The 18196-nt window shown below is 42.3% G+C and overlaps 1 protein-coding gene across 1 annotated transcript in view; it reads right to left on the reverse strand.

Moving 5' to 3' along the window:
* The window catches only part of LOC139371133 (cyclin-dependent kinase 18-like), a 49652-nt gene extending 35013 nt beyond the window's left edge, over window positions 1-14639 (reverse strand). The window contains exon 1 of the mRNA XM_071111221.1: window positions 14298-14639. The gene's annotated coding sequence lies outside the window, so the exon portion shown is untranslated. The remainder of the gene's footprint in view (window positions 1-14297) is intronic.
* Between the last annotated feature and the right edge of the window lie 3557 nt (window positions 14640-18196).

Consider the following 18196-nt stretch of genomic DNA (forward strand, 5'->3'; position numbering starts at 1 on the left):
ACAAATAAATGGGCTTATTTTAAGCTATAAATACATAGCTTAGGCTATAAAAATATGACGTTACGTTTGCCCTGGCCAGGTCCAGGTGGTTTCTCTAGACTACCTGCAGCTGTGGTTAATAGTAGGCTACAGTTGATCAGACTAATTGTGCACGTTGACAAATCATGAGTAAAACATTTTTTTTTGTGTGGCAGGTATGAGCTTCCATGTAAGACAGCTTGTGGCAATGAATTCACTAATACTCACAATTTGCTTTTACCACAATGATTTGCATGATGTTGATAAAAAGGAAGCTTGGGTTTGTTGTAATGTTGTATGGTAGGCTTACTGTACTTTTATATTCGTATGAGAGGGTTAATAGTCTAGTCTATTGTTACTTGATGAAGACGGCTATTAGCAACTGTAATTTTGTCTTGAAGCTGAAAGGCAATGAGTGTAACCTACAGACGAGGAGATAAACCCTTTAATTGGCTGCACATGCTTGTGAATTCTTGCATTATTCAAGAGTGTAGTATGGTTTGGTTGCATTATTCAATAGTGGGAATAGGGCCTTAGATTCAACATCTGTCTGTCCCACCACACACAGGAGAGAGCAGATAAGAACATGTTAGGGATGTCATCATGAGTAGTATGGCTCTGAAGCCCACACACACAGTTGGGTATGATGTTGTGTCCGTGTGGCCGTGTTATGTTCAGCAGTGTGCTTGCATTCCAACTAGGGGAGAGTGGGATAAGTTGAGCCAAAGGGTTATTTGAGCCACCCTTTGTTTCTAGGAAATCGTACATACAATTATTAATGTGACCAACGATTTAGGAAGAGGTCATAATTTCTTGGAGTCTGAAAGAAGAAACCACATAGAAAAAGTGGAAATCAAGTTAGTTTCAAAAATTATTTTCACAATGTCAAAGGAATTTATTGCATTATAGGTTTCATGATGCTTGTATCTCAATCAAAGTAGATCAGTTGGTCTCTAAGCTACAATATGAGGTCCTAAACCTAGCATGAAAGTGCATCATTGTAGCTGTGTCGGCTAATATAGTCAATGTTTGCCTTGGGGTAAGTTGAGCCATGAACTCAAGTTAGACTTTGTTTGTTAAGTGCAATTGTATTGTTACAGAGCAGCCATCATCATGCCCCGTGTTAAACTGTACATTTAATGTAAAACAAGCAAAGGTTGAGGTTCTTGGGAGAGCAGCCAAGGAAGTGAGAGAAGGGAAGAACTCCATTGGAGCAGCAGCAAAGGATGAAACAATGGACTGAATGATACTGAACAGGTACATTGACAAAAGATAAAATATCTGAACGTAGGCATACATTTAAGATATACCACACCCCCATTCTATGAATTCAACTTTGAACTACCATCACCCATTTACCCCAAGGTGGCTCAACTTGTCCTGTCCCTATGCTCAATTTACCCCATATCCGGCGTATGTTGTGCCAAGAGGACAATTTTTTTGGACAGCATGAATTCTGATTACCTCCAGGGATAGACAACATTTGAAAATATATGTAGATATCTTTGTTAGAAATAATACAATAATTCCCTTGATGTAGTGATGCTGAATGTATAAAATAGCTCAACATTCCCCACTCTCCCCTACAGCGATCACTGTTATTACTGTAAGTTAGTTTCTTCCGAGGTCTGATTCCGTCTCCATCATGTACAGCATCAGTTTTCTTAGTTTTCCTAAACAGCACAAAACTGGGTACTACACATCAGCAAGCCCCCCCTTACAATACAAATCACTATTACACTGAACAAAAATACAATCACAACATGTAAAGTGTTGGTCCCATGTTTCATGAGCTGAAATAAAAGATCCCCAGAAAATGTCCATACACACCAAAAGCTTATTTCTCTAAAGTGCACACATTTGTTCACATCCCTATTAGTGAGCATTTCTACTTTGCCAAGTTAATCCATCCCCCTCCGGTATGGTATATCAAGAAGCTGATTAAACAGCAGGATCATTATACAGGTGCAGCTAGTGCTGGGGACAATAACAGGCCACTCTAAAATGTGCAGTTTTGTCACACATAACAAGTAACATAACATATTGTGTCCCAAAGTTTTATACACTTTAGCATGTCATACATTTTAGGATTCCATTGATAATTTGGTGTCTCTAAATAAAGTGTCATTGGTGTTACTCAATTTAAATTATATTACGAGCAAAAGGATTAATCATAACACTTTAGTAAATGGTTTTGAAAGGGTAAATGGCCTTAGATTTGAGAATACTGAATGTGGCATCAATTTTAGAAAATCCTCAATTATCTAAAATGTGTCATTAGTGTTACCATCATTGGTGTTAATACTCCTACTGGTGGCATAATGTTATCATAATGGTAAAAAAAAAAATCAACAATGACCCAAATATAACAATGGCTGGCAGTGGGAATGCCTTAAGTGAGCTGAACAATTCTCTTTCATAAAGTATTCATGATGTCACAGCCTGGCCATCTAAACGCTACTGATTGTCATTGATGATGTCACCAGCCTGACCATTTGAATGTGATCAGTTGTAGTGAAGTAATCATATCCTGGACAGCTGAGTGGTGACGAATTGGCTCTGTTGATGGTTTTATCTGGCCCTTATGTCAGAGTACTCTCAAATTGCCTATTACGATCTGTCCCCCAGCTCTCTGACAATCAATAACCTAACACTGTGTGTGTGTGTGTGTGTGTGTGTGTGTGTGTGTGTGTGTGTGTGTGAAATAGAGGCCAGAGAAGGTTAGCGCTGACTGCTGGCCTTTCGCCCATACGCCTGTGCCTCAGACCAAAAAAATCAACATTACTCATATCATGGTTGAGGAGTGACCGCCACTACAGGTTTCAGCGCTAGGGCTAAAAGACAGTTTATGCTTGATTAGAAAATGTCGTCAGAGGCTCCATATGGAGGGTGCAATACAAAAGTGTTATGTTTGAGGCATGTTTAGGGGCAAACACAACACATGACTGAGTACCACCTCATATTTTTAAGCATGGTGGTGGCTGCATCATGTTATGGGTAAGCTTGTCATTTGCAAGTACTAGAGAGTTTTCTAGGATAAAAATAAATGGAATAGAGTTAAGCACAGGCAAAATCCTAGAGGTATACCTGGTTCAATCTGCTTTCCAACAGACATTAGGAGACAAATTCACCTTTCAGCAGGACATTAACCCAAAACACATGGCCAAATATAACTGAAATTGCTTACCAAGACAGCATTGAATGTTCCTGAGTGGCCTAGTTACAGTTTTTATTTAAATCAACTGGAAAATCTATAGGAAGACTTGAAAATGGCAGTCTAGCAATAATCAACAAATAACTTGACAGAGCTTGAAGCATGTTTTAAATAATAATGTGCAAATGTAGTACAATCCAGGTGTGCAAAGCTCTTAGAGATTTACCCAGAAAGACTAAACAACTGTAATCGCTGCCAAAGGTGATTCTAACATGTATTGACTCAGGGGTGTAAATACTCATATACGACAGCATGTTTCAGTTCCAGCCAATACCTAGCAACTTTGCACAGCCATTGAAGAGGAGTGACAACATTCCACAGGCCACAATCAACAGCCTGATCAACTCTATGCGAAGGAGTGTCATGCTGCATGAAGCAAATAGCAGTCAAACCAAATACTGACTGGTTTTCTGATCCACACCCCTACCTTTTGTTTTTAAAGGTATCTGTGACCAACAGATGCATATCTGTATTCCCAGTCACGTCAAATCCATAGATTAGGGCCTAAGGAATTTATTTACTGATTTACATATATGAACTGTAATTCAGTAAAATCTATGAAATTGTTGCATATTGCATTTATATTTTTGTTCAGTATATATTAGATATTTCTGAATTTCATTTTCAATAAATATGCAAACATTTCTATAAACATGTTTTCACTTTGTCATTATGGGGTACTGTTTATAGATGGGTGAAAAAACAACAATTTAATACATTTTGAATTCAGGCAGTATAACAGCAGAATGTGGCATAAATCAAAGGGTATGAATACCTTCTGAAGGCACTGTATGTTGAATGTGATAGTCTGCCTATAACCAACCTGAGTAGGCCTATAGATCCATTTCTATTCTATTCAGACTTTATTATTTGGCTGGCTCAACAACTAAATGTTTGTTGAATTTGGAAAAATCCCACCTAATCATCCAATCAGGAGCCCATACTTCGTTACCGCCATGGCATACTGCATACTTTTGACTAAACAGTACGTGATAAATAGTGTGTGACGATGAGTAAATAGTACGCGGTTTAAGTATGTAGTATGCGTATTCGGACACAACCAGTGTCTTTAATGAGCTCTTACCCAGCTAGAGTTAGCTTCTGGAGAACCAAGCTGGCAATTATCTAAAATCACCTCATCAGACTGCCTCAGAACAGCCAGCCAGATTAGAATACAGTCTACCAGACCAGCAGGCAGAGGTCTCAACAGTTCACTTCACCACTCAGACGGGAAAAAAACAGAAAGAGACAATTAGCACAAACATCCTTATTTTCAAAAAGTGTGATTGTGCAAGAGTGCCAGAGATGAAGAAGTCACTGCAATGATCATTGTGGAGAATTTGTTGCCTCAGATAAGTTTCTGTATGCATCTCATTAGAAGTCACTGAACATGACTATAAAGCTGGAAGACTAGAAGCTCTTACTATAAACAACTATGTGTCTGGATGTGAAAATGTGAAAACACTTTATCGGATTAAGACATATTTTTCTCAAGGCAGAAGACATCAGGTGGATGGCTATTGTGTCTTTCATGAAAGCTCATATGTGCTGACTGTTCCTGTTGAGCTGCATTAGTGTCTCTGTTGTATCTAAACAGTGTGCAGGTATTCCCCTTCCTCCTCTAACCTCAAGCACACCCCCAGGAGAGTGAGGGAGAGATCACTGGATTTAGCATGGTGTTTGATCACAGTTCCACTGAGTTGGTTGATAATGTCAGACTGACCTTGGCTTAGACACCTGGGCCCGGTTTCCCGATAGCGATTGAATTTAGGCTTACTAGTGTTTTAACACTGCATCTTTCATACAACAGGCAAAAATGTAACATTCGTTTCCCAAAACACCACCCAGAGAGAACGTTCACTAAATGTGTTTTTGAGGCATGTGTCTTTGAGGCATGTGTCGATGCTGATAGGATGAAAAGAAAGGCAAGCTGCGCTCGGATCAGCTTTCTCCATTGAAAGCTTACCTTAACTTTAGAATCATTCCACAATACTGATGACGGATCATCTCCTGGAAAGATATCATCTATGGCTGCAAATATTGAGGCTGGTTATTCTAATGCTTACCCTAAATCAAGATTTGGCACATTATTATGCACATGTTGTTACACATCATGAAGTATATTGAGACAAATTACAGACAGTAGCCTACAAGTAGCAAAATATAACTAAACTGATTGAACATGAAATTTATTTAAATCAGCGGCAGCCCACCAATTAGGGTGTTAAGGGTGGCGCCCCACCATTATGTTTTAAATGCTCATAAAAGTGTGGTAAATGTGTACATTTTCACGTTGAAAAAATATATAGTTCAAAACAAGCTGTTCAGTTACTTACGTCTCTGCCCATTAGTGTCTGCTAGCAGCAGCAGCTCTGCCTCCATGGGGGCATAGGCCATGCCATCATTGCTTGGATTGTTTTGCCAGCTATTTGATATGAGGGGGAATTGCCCTAATAAAATCTTAGGATTTCATAGCATAAATTATATTATTCTACTCTATTATTGACTGTATGTTTTGTTTATTATGTAACTCTGTGTTGTTGTATGTGTCAAATTGCTACGCTTTATCTTGGCCAGGTCGCAGTTGCAAATGAGAACTTGTTCTCAACTAGCCTACCTGGTTAAATAAAGGTGAAATAAAGTGTTAATAACGATGGTTTTGGGAAACGGATCAGTCTCTCTCTCTCCCTTGGTGTGTGAGAGAGAGAGAGAATCACTTTCGAGCCTGGACATCTTGTAGTGGGAGAGGTGAGAAGTTTGACTGAAACACACACGCTTTTCCGCACACACAATGATACCAGCTTGGTGTGTGGCTTAGCATGTGTGTATAAATCTGGGCTTGATTGTATTCCCAGTGAGTGTATTTATAGCCGTGGTATTTTTTTGATGAATCCAGGCCCATTGTTTCTCTATGCTGTGGCTCTTGCTTCATATTAACATGATTAAAAACGGGTTTGGGGGTGTTCGATGAGTCAGAGCCAACAATAGGACGTGAATTATGTAAATAGTGTAATGTGCCCCATACAACCCAACATGACACACACACACGCACACACACACAGCCAATGAACACTCCATTCCTGGCACAGAGCAGCCAATCATGGCAGCATGCACACGTCACACACACTCTACAGCAGGGGTGTCAAACATACGGCCAGCAGGCCCATTCAATCCGGCCAGCGAGGTGGTTTGAGTGGCACATCATACACATGCCACTGAACACCCATGGCCTCCACGACTTAGTATGTACTGTATGTATATATACTGATCAAAAATATAAACGCAACATGTAATGCGTTGGTCCCATGTTTCATGAGATGAAGTAAAAGATCCCAGAAAGTTTTCAAACAAACCCCCCAAAAATGTCTCTCAAATGTTATGCACAAATGTGACTCATTTCAGCAAACTAGGCATATGCCGCAAGTCACTACCTTCACAGGAGAGGCGTTCAAACATTTATTTTTTTATCAAAATGTGTTTTTTGGCAGAAATGCCTTCTTCAACATTTGAACTTTCATGTGCCTTAATAACAAACCTGTATGCCATCTGTAAATACGAGTGAAGTTGTTACATTACAAGCCTAGTTGGTTTAGCCACAGAAAAAGACAAGAACCTTTCCGCTAGCCATGACTGGCTGAGATAATGAATGGGCTGGATACGGCGGGAGATGAGTTTCGGATTGGTCTGCCGTATAGCATCTTCTGTCTATATAATGAGATGCTCGTTATGAGTAGATAATCCTTTCAACTGCAGTTTTTTCTAAAGATATAATGTTAGCCATGGAGAAGTGCAAATGTGTTGCTACTGCTCTCAATAACATTGCTGCCCTGAACTATCAGGCTAGTCGATAGCGCTACATGTCTAGGCTGCTATATGTCTAGGTGCTTATCAGGCGCTTCCCGCTATCAGTGGGAAGAAGTTGTGATGTACTACTTTCAGGAGGACGACCGAATCATGCAGGCTCTCTCTGACTCTGAAAATGAATCAGACAATGTGAACCAGAGTGACATGACACAATGAGCCAAGCAAGCTGTACAAACAAAATGGAAACGACACAGGACGTGTTATTTAATGAAAGGGGTTGCAGTCTGTCGTGAAGAGTTCATTCATGTATACGGACGGGCAAGAGTCTAGCTACAGTTTCAGATGTTACACGTTTCTAATTTTGTCAGAAAGTTGTTTCATTGCAAGTTAAAGCTTACTGTTAGCTAGCTAGCTGATGTTAGGTGGCTGGCTCGCTAGCTAACATAACGTGTATGATCTGTGGAGTAATATTATCTCAGAAAGCCATTTGCATTGCTAGTTATAGCCTTATGTTAGCTAGCTAACTAGCTGCCATTGAACCTATTTTGTTAACTTTAACTAGCTATTACAATCGGTTTGTATTGCTAGTACTCTATGGATTGGGATTTTGGTTAATTGTTTAGCTAGCTAGTTAGCTAGCTACATGTCTAAAACAAAAGACTCCACTTCGCCAGATGATGTCATGGCCCATCAAGTTAGCCAGGTGTGTCTGACGGTGATTACGGCTATCTATTGTATAATAATGCTAAAATATTTGTATCTGGAATTTGTCTTTTAGCATCAGTAGAACATGCTTCACTCTCCTCCACCAGTCATACAAGGAGAATGGTCTAACACCTCCAATCAAAAAGAGAGCTGGTCCAAGCAAGCACTTGTTCAGAGTGAGCGGTCTGTCTACCAGAAGATGGTTGCTGACTGCAAGACCACCTGTCAAGACCTGCAGTTGTCTCTGGGGGTCCCTACTGAACCAACAAGCAAAGACATCAGGATGTATTACAGCTTTGATTTTGCTCAACAAGTAAGCAATATGTCCTCCTTTATACTGATTAAGGACATAGATGGATAGATGCACACACAATATATATACACACAGTGGGGAGAACAAGTATTTGATACACTGCCAATTTTGCAGGTTTTCCTACTTACAAAGCATGTAGAGGTCTGTAATTTTTTATCATAGGTACACTTCAACTGTGAGAGACGGAATCTAAAACAAATATCCAGAAAATAACATTGTATGATTTTGTTTCCACCTCCATGCTTCACGGTTGGGATGGTGTTCTTGGGGTTGTACTCATGCTTCTTCTTCCTCCAAACACGGCGAGTGGAGTTTAGACCAAAAAGCTCTATTTTTGTCTCATCAGACCACATGACCTTCTCCCATTCCTCCTCTGGATCATCCAGATGGTCATTGGCAACTTCAGACTGGCCTGGACATGCGCTGGTTTGAGCAAGGGGACCTTGCGTGCGCTGCAGGATTTTAATCCATGACGGCGTAGTGTGTTACTAATGGTTTTCTTTGAGGCTGTGGTCCCAGCTCTCTTCAGGTCATTGACCAGGTCCTGCTGTGTAGTTCGGGGCTGATCCCTCACCTTCCTCATGATCATTGAGGAAGGACAGCACTGTGACAGGGGTCAACATCCCACAGCTGGTTGGACTGGAGGATGGTACGGTGCTGGTGGAAAGTTATGGCTGGCAACAACACCTGACTCCGTACTTCAGGCTGCTGACACAGATCAAGCAGTACCAGGACTTCAGGTGAATATAATTTTCATTGCATTGTATGAGGTTATTATTCGTATCTAAACTTTGGAGGTGAATTGATGTTATACATTTTCTTTGTTATTTCCTGTTTTACAGCTTTGATGCTCTGGAGCCTGGTGTTATTGTTTCCAAGGAGGGTCAGGACTTAGAAGGGATCAGGTTTCAGCTGCTGCGCAGCGCTGACATCCTTCCTCCCATAGATGGTCTGTCTGTACAAGCACCACCTGGACAGGACAAAGCTAGACAAACTTATATTTTTGAGAAGATCAGGGAATTTTGCGATGAAGATGCTATGGACATCACATGCCCTGCACCAAAGTCAAGGGCAGGACAGAAACAGGCTCTCCAAATGTAGACTCCCTTGTTCATTTGTGGTTCGGACGTACCAGTTCACTGGGGTCGAGTTCTCAGTCAGCAGCACTATCTGCAGTGCCTCTATTCACATGACTCACTCCTAACACGCCATACGTTGCTGCTACTATTTATTTTTTTATCCTGCTGCTCAGCCACTTTACCTTTGATTGTATGCATATAACTACCCCATCTGTCACTGATATTGTTCTTGTACATACTGTATATTATGTTGTTCTTTCTCTGCTGGCATTGACACTTGTTCTTTTTTTCTTTATATTAACACTGTTTCTGATATTGCTACTATGCAAGTAACCATTTGGCTATATCGTTTACACCTCCTGTAGAGACCCATCCACTTAGCAAGATGTGGCTGGGGGTTATAGCATTTCTTTCACTTGACCCGTCAATTTAGACAAGTGTGTCATCTAATATTTTACATTTTTTATCTGGACACTTTCTGTTTACCTTGAATTTTTCTTTATTGCTGGCTACTACTTTTACCAACTAGTCTTAATCTTTACTACACTACTCACTGTTTAGCATTTGACCTCACATGTGAATCCTTAAAGAGATAGGTGGGGCTGGCTTAAGAGGGTGTGAACAATGCTGAATGTGTGTAGACAAAGAAGAGCTCTCCAGTAGGTGTACCAAAAATATTCAAGGGCCATTTTCTCAAAAGTGGGGTTACAAGTTTGTCAACTTTCAAAGCAGAATTACTTTTTGGGGGGCAGAAATGCCTTTTGGAACATGTGATCTTTCACGAGCCTTAATAACAAACTTGTATTCCATCCATAAATATAAATACATTTCTAAAATATGAGTTGGTTTAGCCACAGAAAATGTCAGGAACCTTCCTGCTAGCCATGATTGGCTGAGATAATGGATGTGCTGGACATGACGGGAGATGAGTTTGGATTCAAATCAAATCAAATGTATTTTTAAAGCCCTTCTTACATCGACTGATATCACAAAGACCTTTACAGAAACCCAGCCTAAAACCCCAAACAGCAAGCAATGCAGGTGTAGAGGCACGGTGGCTAGGAAAAACTCCCTAGAAAGGCCAGAACCTAGGAATAAACCTAGAGAGTTGGTCTGCCTTGTAGCACGCTTCTGTCTGTAACATGAGCTGTTCAGTACGTGTTGATAGTACTTTCTACAGTGCCGTTTTTGAAAGATATAACGTTAGCCATCGAGAACTACACAAGTTTTGCTACTTTTCTCAACAACATTGATGCCCTGAATTTAACAGGAGCTTTAGCTACCTGCAGATTCATACTACAGGGATTGGATTATGCTGTTTCATTGATTATGCCGGTTCTTTGATCTAAACAAAAGACTCCACTTTGGCCCTATTATTACATGACCCATCACATTAGCCAGGTAGGTGTGTCTGGGGGTGATTACGTCCATCTATTGTATTTCATGAACATGTGTACATGTCTAGTCTATAGTGACCCATCCACTCAGCTAGATGTGGCTGGGGGGTGGTTAGCGCATTTCCATCACATGACCCATCAATTTAGAAAAGGGTGTCGGGTAACCGTCATCTAATAATTATAAAATAGTTTTATCTGGACACTTTCTGTTTTGATATTGCTACTATGCAAGTAACCATGTCAGTGCACTGTTTACACCTTCTGTATCCTGTGCATGTGACAAATAAACATAGATTTTGTTTGATATAGTGTGTGTTTACCACGTCAAATAATATTTTATTAGTCACATGCGCCGAATACAACAGGTGAAATGCTTACTTACGAGCCCCTAGCCGACAGTGCAGTTTAAAAGAATATGGATAAGAATAAGAGATAAAAGTAACAAGTAATTAAAGAGGAGCAGTAAAAAATAACAATATATACAGGGGGGTGCCGGTACAGAGTCAATGTGCGGGGGCACCGGTTAGTGTGTAGTATGTACATGTAGGTAGAGTTAATTAAAGTGACTATGTATACATGACAACAGAGAATGGCAGTGGTGTGGAGAGGGGAGGGGGCGCAATGTGAATAGTCTGGGTAGTCATTTGACTAGATGTTCAGGAGTCTTATGGCTTGGGGGTAGAAGCTGTTTAGAAGCTTCTTGGACCTAGACTTGGCGCTCCCGGTACCGCTTGCCGTGTGGTAGCAGAGAGAACAGTCTATGACTAGGGTGACTGGAGTCTTTGACAATTTTCAGAGCTTTCCTATGACACCGCCTGGTATAGAGGTCCTGGATAGCAGGAAGCTTGTACTGGGCCATTCGCACTACCCTCTGTAGTGCCTTGTGGTTGGAGGCCGATCAGTTGCCATACCAGGCAGTGATGCAACCTGTCAGGATGCTCTCGATGGTGCAGCTGTAGAACCTTTTGAAGATCTGATCACCCATGACAAATATTTTTGGTCGCCTGAGGGGGTATAGGTTTTGTTGTGCCCACTTCACGACTGTCATGGCGTGCTTGAATCATGTTAGTTTGTTGGTGATGTGGACACCAAGGAATTTTTTTATTGATCTAGTCACTGGTGCTTCCTGCCATTCACATGGCCTCATGTGAATCCTTAAAGAGATGGGTGGGGCTCAGGCTTAAGTAGGTGTGAACTTTCAAAGCAGAATTACTTTCCTATTGTTCCTCAACTGCAGTGTAAGATATACCATTTTCTAGCGCTTAGTCTCTACTTTTATCCAATGTAAAAAACACAGTTTCAAATTTTGCTACAAAAGACCTAATCGAGGTGGTCCGTCACAAATGTGTTTTACATCCCTGTTAGTAAATATTTCTCCATTGCCAAGATAATCCATCCACCTGACAGGTGTGGAATATCAAGAAGCTGATTAAACAGCATGATCATTACACAGGTGCACCGTGTGCTGGGGACAATAAAAGGCCACTCCAAAATGTGCAGTCACACAACACAATGCCACAGATGTCTCACATTTTGAAGGAGTGTACAATTGGAATGCTGACTGCAGGAATGTCCACCAGTGCTGTTGCCATATGAATGAATGTTAATTTCTTTACCAAATGTCGTTTTAGAGAATTTGGCAGTACATCACATCCATCCTCACAACCGCAGACCACAGGAACCATGCAGCCTAGGACCTCCACATCCGGCTTCTTCACCTGTGGGATCGTCTGAAACCAGCCACTCGGACAGCTGATGAAACTGAGGAGTATTTCTGTCTGTAATAAAACCCTTTTGTGGGGCCCACCCGGTGGGTATGCCTATGTCCTCCCAGGCCCACCCATGGCTGTGCCTCTGCTTAGTCATGTGAAATTCATAGATTAGGGTCTACTAAATTTATTTCAATTGACTGATTTCCTTATATGAACTGTAACTCAGTAAAATCTTTGAAATTGTCTAGTTTATATTTTTGTTCAGTATATATATATATATATATATATATATTAGTAGCAGTCCTAAGTTTGGACACACCTACACATTCCAGGGTTTTCTTTATTTTTACTATTTGCTACCATGTAGAATAATAGTGAAAACATCAACTATGAAATAACATATGGAATCAAGTAGTAACCAAAAAAGTTAAACGAATCAAAATATATTTTATATTTGAGAGTCTTCAAAGTAGCCACCCTTTGCTTAGATGACAGCTTTGCACACTCTTGGCATTCTCTCAACCAGCTTCATGAGGAATGCTTTTCCAACAGTCTTGAAGGAGTTCCCACATATGCTGAGCACTTGTTGGCTGCTTTTCCTTCACTCTGCGGTCCAACTCATCCCAAACCATCTCAATTGGGTTGAGGTCGGGTATTTGTGGAGGCCATGTGATGCAGCACTCCATCACTTCTTGGTTAAATAGCCCTTACACAGCCTGGAGGAGTGTTTTGGGTCATTGTCCTGTAGAAAAGCAAATGTTAGTCCCACAAGTGCAAACCAGATGGGATGGCGTATCTCTGCAGAATGCTGTGGTAGCCATGATGGTTAAGTGTGTCTTTAATTCTAAATAAATCACCTACAGTGTCAGCAGCAAAGCACCCCCACACCATCACACCTCCTCCTCCATGCTTCACAGTGGGAATTACACATGCAGAGATCATCCGTTCACCTACTCTGCGTCTAACAAAGACACGGCAGTTGGAACCAAAAATCTCAAATTTGGAATCATCAGACCAAAGGACAGTTTTCCACTGGTCTAATGTCCGTTGCTCGTTTTCCAAGCAAGTCTCACATTAAGAAGGAAAGAAATTCCACAAATTCACTTTTAACTAGGCACACCTGTTGAAATGCATTCCAGGTGACTACCTCATGAAGCTGGTTGAGAGAATGGCAAGAGTGTGCAAAGCTGTCATTAAGGCTAATGGTGGCTACCTTGAATAATCTAAAATATATTTTGATTTGTTTAACACTTGGTTACTACATGATTCCATATGTGTTATTTCATAGTTTTGATGTCTTCACTATTCTTCTACAATGTAGAAAATAGTACAAATAAAGAAAAACCTTTCAGTAGATGTGTCCAAACTTCTGTACTTTACTGTGTAAGTGAACACAATACCTTTGGTCCCCAAAAATGAAGGGACTATGTACAAAAAGTGCTATAATTTCTAAACAGTTCTCCCGATATTGCTGAAAATACCCTCAAATTAAAGCTGACAGTCTGCACTTTAACTTCATAGTCATTGTATCTTTCCAAAGTGCTCAAGTACAGAGCCAAAAATAAAATGTGTCACTGTCCCAAAACTTTTTGAACTCACTGTATACACACACACACACACACACACACACACACACACACACATTTCCCACAATAATATTTCTGACAATAAAATACTGCGGGAGTCAAACACAGAGTGACTAGGATTAACTGAAACACACAAAGTTCCAGATATGTAAAAACAGAGCATGGTCCATAGCACAGTAGAGAAGATGCCCTTAGAACTGTCCCAGGGTCAGTCTAAACCTGATGTCACCTTTTTGGTTCTGATCAATCATAGTCAGGATGACATGTCCCAGACCAGCACAATCACAGAGACATAGAGGAGGGGGGAGGGGGTGAGAGGGGGGATAAATAGAAAGACAAAGTAAGGAGACAGAAATATATAGAAAGAGAGCGTGAGAGACAGAAAGAGAGAGACATAGAGAGAGATATACAGAGAAAGATCTAGAGTGAGGGAGGGATAAAGACAGAGAGCAGCAACAGTTGTACTTACAGGAGTGAAGAGGTCGTCTGCTAAAGGAAACAGAAGCCGCTCTCCTTCTGTTCACGGTGTCCAAAGACTTCCCAGGTGTGTCTGTGTGTCTTAATGTTATTCTGACGGAGCAGGCAGAAGACGCAGACCAGAGCGAGAAACAGAGAGAGAATGGTAGAGAGAGACAACAACTCCAGTCTTCCCCTATGACAGCGCACGACTCAACCCCTCCGTCCTCCTGCATGCAATCACTCCGCTGCCTGAAAAAAGGAAAAATAAAAAGAAAACCTGAAGAGAAAATCCCCAGAGGAAAAGAGAGAGCTATATGGAGGGTTTTATAATCAGCCTCTCTCTCCGCCCCCCTACCTCTTTCTCCCCCTCCCTCATTGTTATAGCAACAGCCAATCACAGCTCAGCATAGCACAAGCCTTCTTCAGCCAGCCCTGCAGTGTTGACATGATTCTCACTTTAATCAGCTAATTCAATATGCCTCCTAGTGTGTGTGTGTGTGTGTGTGTGTGTGTGTGTGTGTGTGTGTGTGTGTGTGTGTGTGTGTGTGTGTGTGTGTGTGTGTGTGTGTGTGTGTGTGTGTGTGTGTGTGTGTGTGACAGGAAAGATAACTATTTGAACATGGTGACAATTGACTGGCGGGGCGACAGGGTAGCCTAGTGGTTAGAGCGTTGGACTGGTAACCGAAAGGTTGCCAGTTCAAACCCCCAAGGTACAAATCTGTTGTTTAACCCACTGTTCCTAGGCTGTCATTGAAAATAAGAATTTCTTCTTAATTACCTTAAATAAAGGTAAAATAAATACACAAAATTGAACTGGGGATAGTTGTAATGACATAGCATCTAGAAGAGCCATTTCAAATCAAACTTTATTAATCACATGAGCCGAATACAAGAAGTGTAGACCTTACCATGAAACGCTTACTTACGAGCCCTTAACCAACAGTGGAGTTCAAGAAGAGTTAAGAAAATATTTACCAAATAAACTAAAGGAAAAAATGTAATAAAAAAAGTATAAAAGTAAGTCATTAACATAACAACAACGAGGCTATATACAGGGGGTACCGGTACCGAGTCAGTGTGCTGGGGTTCAGGTTAGATGTAGGTAGGGGTGAATATGTTTATGTAGGTAGGGGTGAAGTGACTATGTATAGATGATAAACAGCAGCAGTCTTATGGCTTGGGGGTTAGAAGCTGTTAAGGAGCCTTTTGATCCTAGTCTTGGCGCTCTGGTACAGCTTGCCGTGCGGGAGCAGAGAGAACAGTCTATGTCTTGGGTGACTGGAGTCTGACAATTTTATGGGCTTTCCTCTGACAACGCCTATTATATAGGTCCTGGATGGCAGGAAGCTTGGCCCCAGTGATGTACTGGGCCGTACGCACTACCCTCTATAGCGCCATACGGTCAGATGCTGAGCAGTTGCCACACCAGGCAATGGTGCAGCTGTAGAACTTTTTGAGGATCTGGGGACCCATGCCAAATCTTTCCAGTCTCCTGAGGGGGAAAAGGTTTTGTCTTGCCTTCTTCACAACGGTCTTGGTGTGTTTGGACCATGATAGTTCGCTGGTGATGAGGACACCAAGGAAGTTGAAACTCTCGACCGGCTCCACTACAGCCCATTTCAGCAGTGTGTGTGTGACTGTGTGTGAGTCAGCATCTATGAGTATTGAGTGGGGAACTCAGTGACGTGTGAATGTAGCAGGGGTAGTTCCCTGAGCAATCCTCACCTTATGAGTAACCTTCCCTGACACCTGAATACTCAGGTTAACCCTTAAAACCTAACATCTAGGCTTCAGCTCAGCTGGCTAATGTGAATTGTCATACATGAGAGCTGTTAGGTAGGACAGTAAGACTGTATTGTGGTCATGACTTTTAAGGCCACTGAAAGGAGACATACAATCATTCTGTAGAACCGAACCAAACCTGACCTTGAACGTTTGGTCACCAAACCTGACCTTGAACGGAGAGCTAGGAAAAATACAATTCTGAATGTTATCTGTAGAGCTCATGTTGCTTTAACATAGAAGTGGACATTCCTCAGACAGACACAAACTCCCAGCATCTGATTCAGGCTTGTCTGCATTCCATTGGCATGGTTATGCCCATATGGCCACAGATGTTTGATGCCAACACAGGACTACTCTTCTGTGCCTGCCTCTGTCTATATTCACCTGGTACTGTCTATTGGACAACCAACCAACAACATTTAATAGAAATTCAAACATGAAAGTATTGAATAACTCGGGGACGTGTTGAACCTCTCAATGGAGGTGTACCGGTGTGAACAGTGGTCTTTGCGGTGCATAAGATTGTTTTGTAACTGATGGCAATGGTGCTGAGGGTTCAGATGTCAGGATCAGAGTGCCTGACCGGAATGAGGACAGAAAACAGGGAGTAGGGTAACAAAGGCCCGCTGATGATTGGATGCTTATAGGATTAATTGTATTATTGGCTTGCAGTGGAATTAACACAAATCCCTCAAAATGTAACTAGCAACAGTCCCCATATGCAAGACTGTCTGGAAGGAAGGGAGAGAGAGAGGGGGGGGGGGGACAGAAGTGATGTTTTCTTCCTCTCCTCTCCTGTCTACCTACAGTAAGTAAGTATGTCAGTGGCTATTCTTGTTATGTTTTCATGTTCTACATAACTGATCTGCATCGGTGCATTGTCACGTCGCCTCTGCTGGTGAATTATCAACACAACCATCTCTCAACTACCTCACCTTCCACCTCTCGCTCCATCGCTACCTCACCTTCCACCTCTCGCTCCATCGCTACCTCACCTTCCACCTCTCGCTCCATCGCTACCTCACCTTCCACCTCTCGCTCCATAGCTACCTCACCTTCCACCTCTCGCTCCATCGCTACCTCACCTTCCACCTCTCGCTCCATAGCTACCTCACCTTCCACCTCTCGCTCCATAGCTACCTCACCTTCCACCTCTCGCTCCATCGCTACCTCACCTTCCACCTCTCGCTCCATAGCTACCTCACCTTCCACCTCTCGCTCCATAGCTACCTCACCTTCCACCTCTCGCTCCATAGCTACCTCACCTTCCACCTCTCGCTCCATAGCTACCTCACCTTCCACCTCTCGCTCCATAGCTACCTCACCTTCCACCTCTCGCTCCATAGCTACCTCACCTTCCACCTCTCGCTCCATAGCTACCTCACCTTCCACCTCTCGCTCCATCGCTACCTCACCTTCCACCTCTCGCTCCATAGCTACCTCACCTTCCACCTCTCGCTCCATAGCTACCTCACCTTCCACCTCTCGCTCCATAGCTACCTCACCTTCCACCTCTCGCTCCATAGCTACCTCACCTTCCACCTCTCGCTCCATAGCTACCTCACCTTCCACCTCTCGCTCCATAGCTACCTCACCTTCCACCTCTCGCTCCATAGCTACCTCACCTTCCACCTCTCGCTCCATAGCTACCTCACCTTCCACCTCTCGCCCCATAGCTACCTCACCTTCCACCTCTCGCTCCATAGCTACCTCACCTTCCACCTCTCGCTCCATAGCTACCTCACCTTCCACCTCTCGCTCCATAGCTTCCTCACCGATCTAATCTCATTTTACCCTCCACAGCTACCTCACCCTCCATAGCTACCTCACCTTCCTCAACGACCTAATTTCATTTTACCCTCCACAGCCACCTCACCCTCCACAGCTACCTCACCTTCCTCAATGACCTAATCTCATTTTATCCTCCACAGCTACCTCACCCTCCATAGCTACCTCACCTTCCTCAACGACCTAATCTCATTTTACCCTCCACAGCCACCTCACCCTCCACAGCTACCTCACCTTCCTCAACGACCTAATCTCATTTTACCCTCCACAGCCACCTCACCCTCCACAGCTACCTCACCTTCCTCAACGACCTAATCTCATTTTACCCTCCACAGC

This window comes from Oncorhynchus clarkii, chromosome 17 (assembly GCF_045791955.1).
Source record: "Oncorhynchus clarkii lewisi isolate Uvic-CL-2024 chromosome 17, UVic_Ocla_1.0, whole genome shotgun sequence".
NCBI classification, from domain to species: Eukaryota; Metazoa; Chordata; class Actinopteri; order Salmoniformes; family Salmonidae; genus Oncorhynchus; species Oncorhynchus clarkii.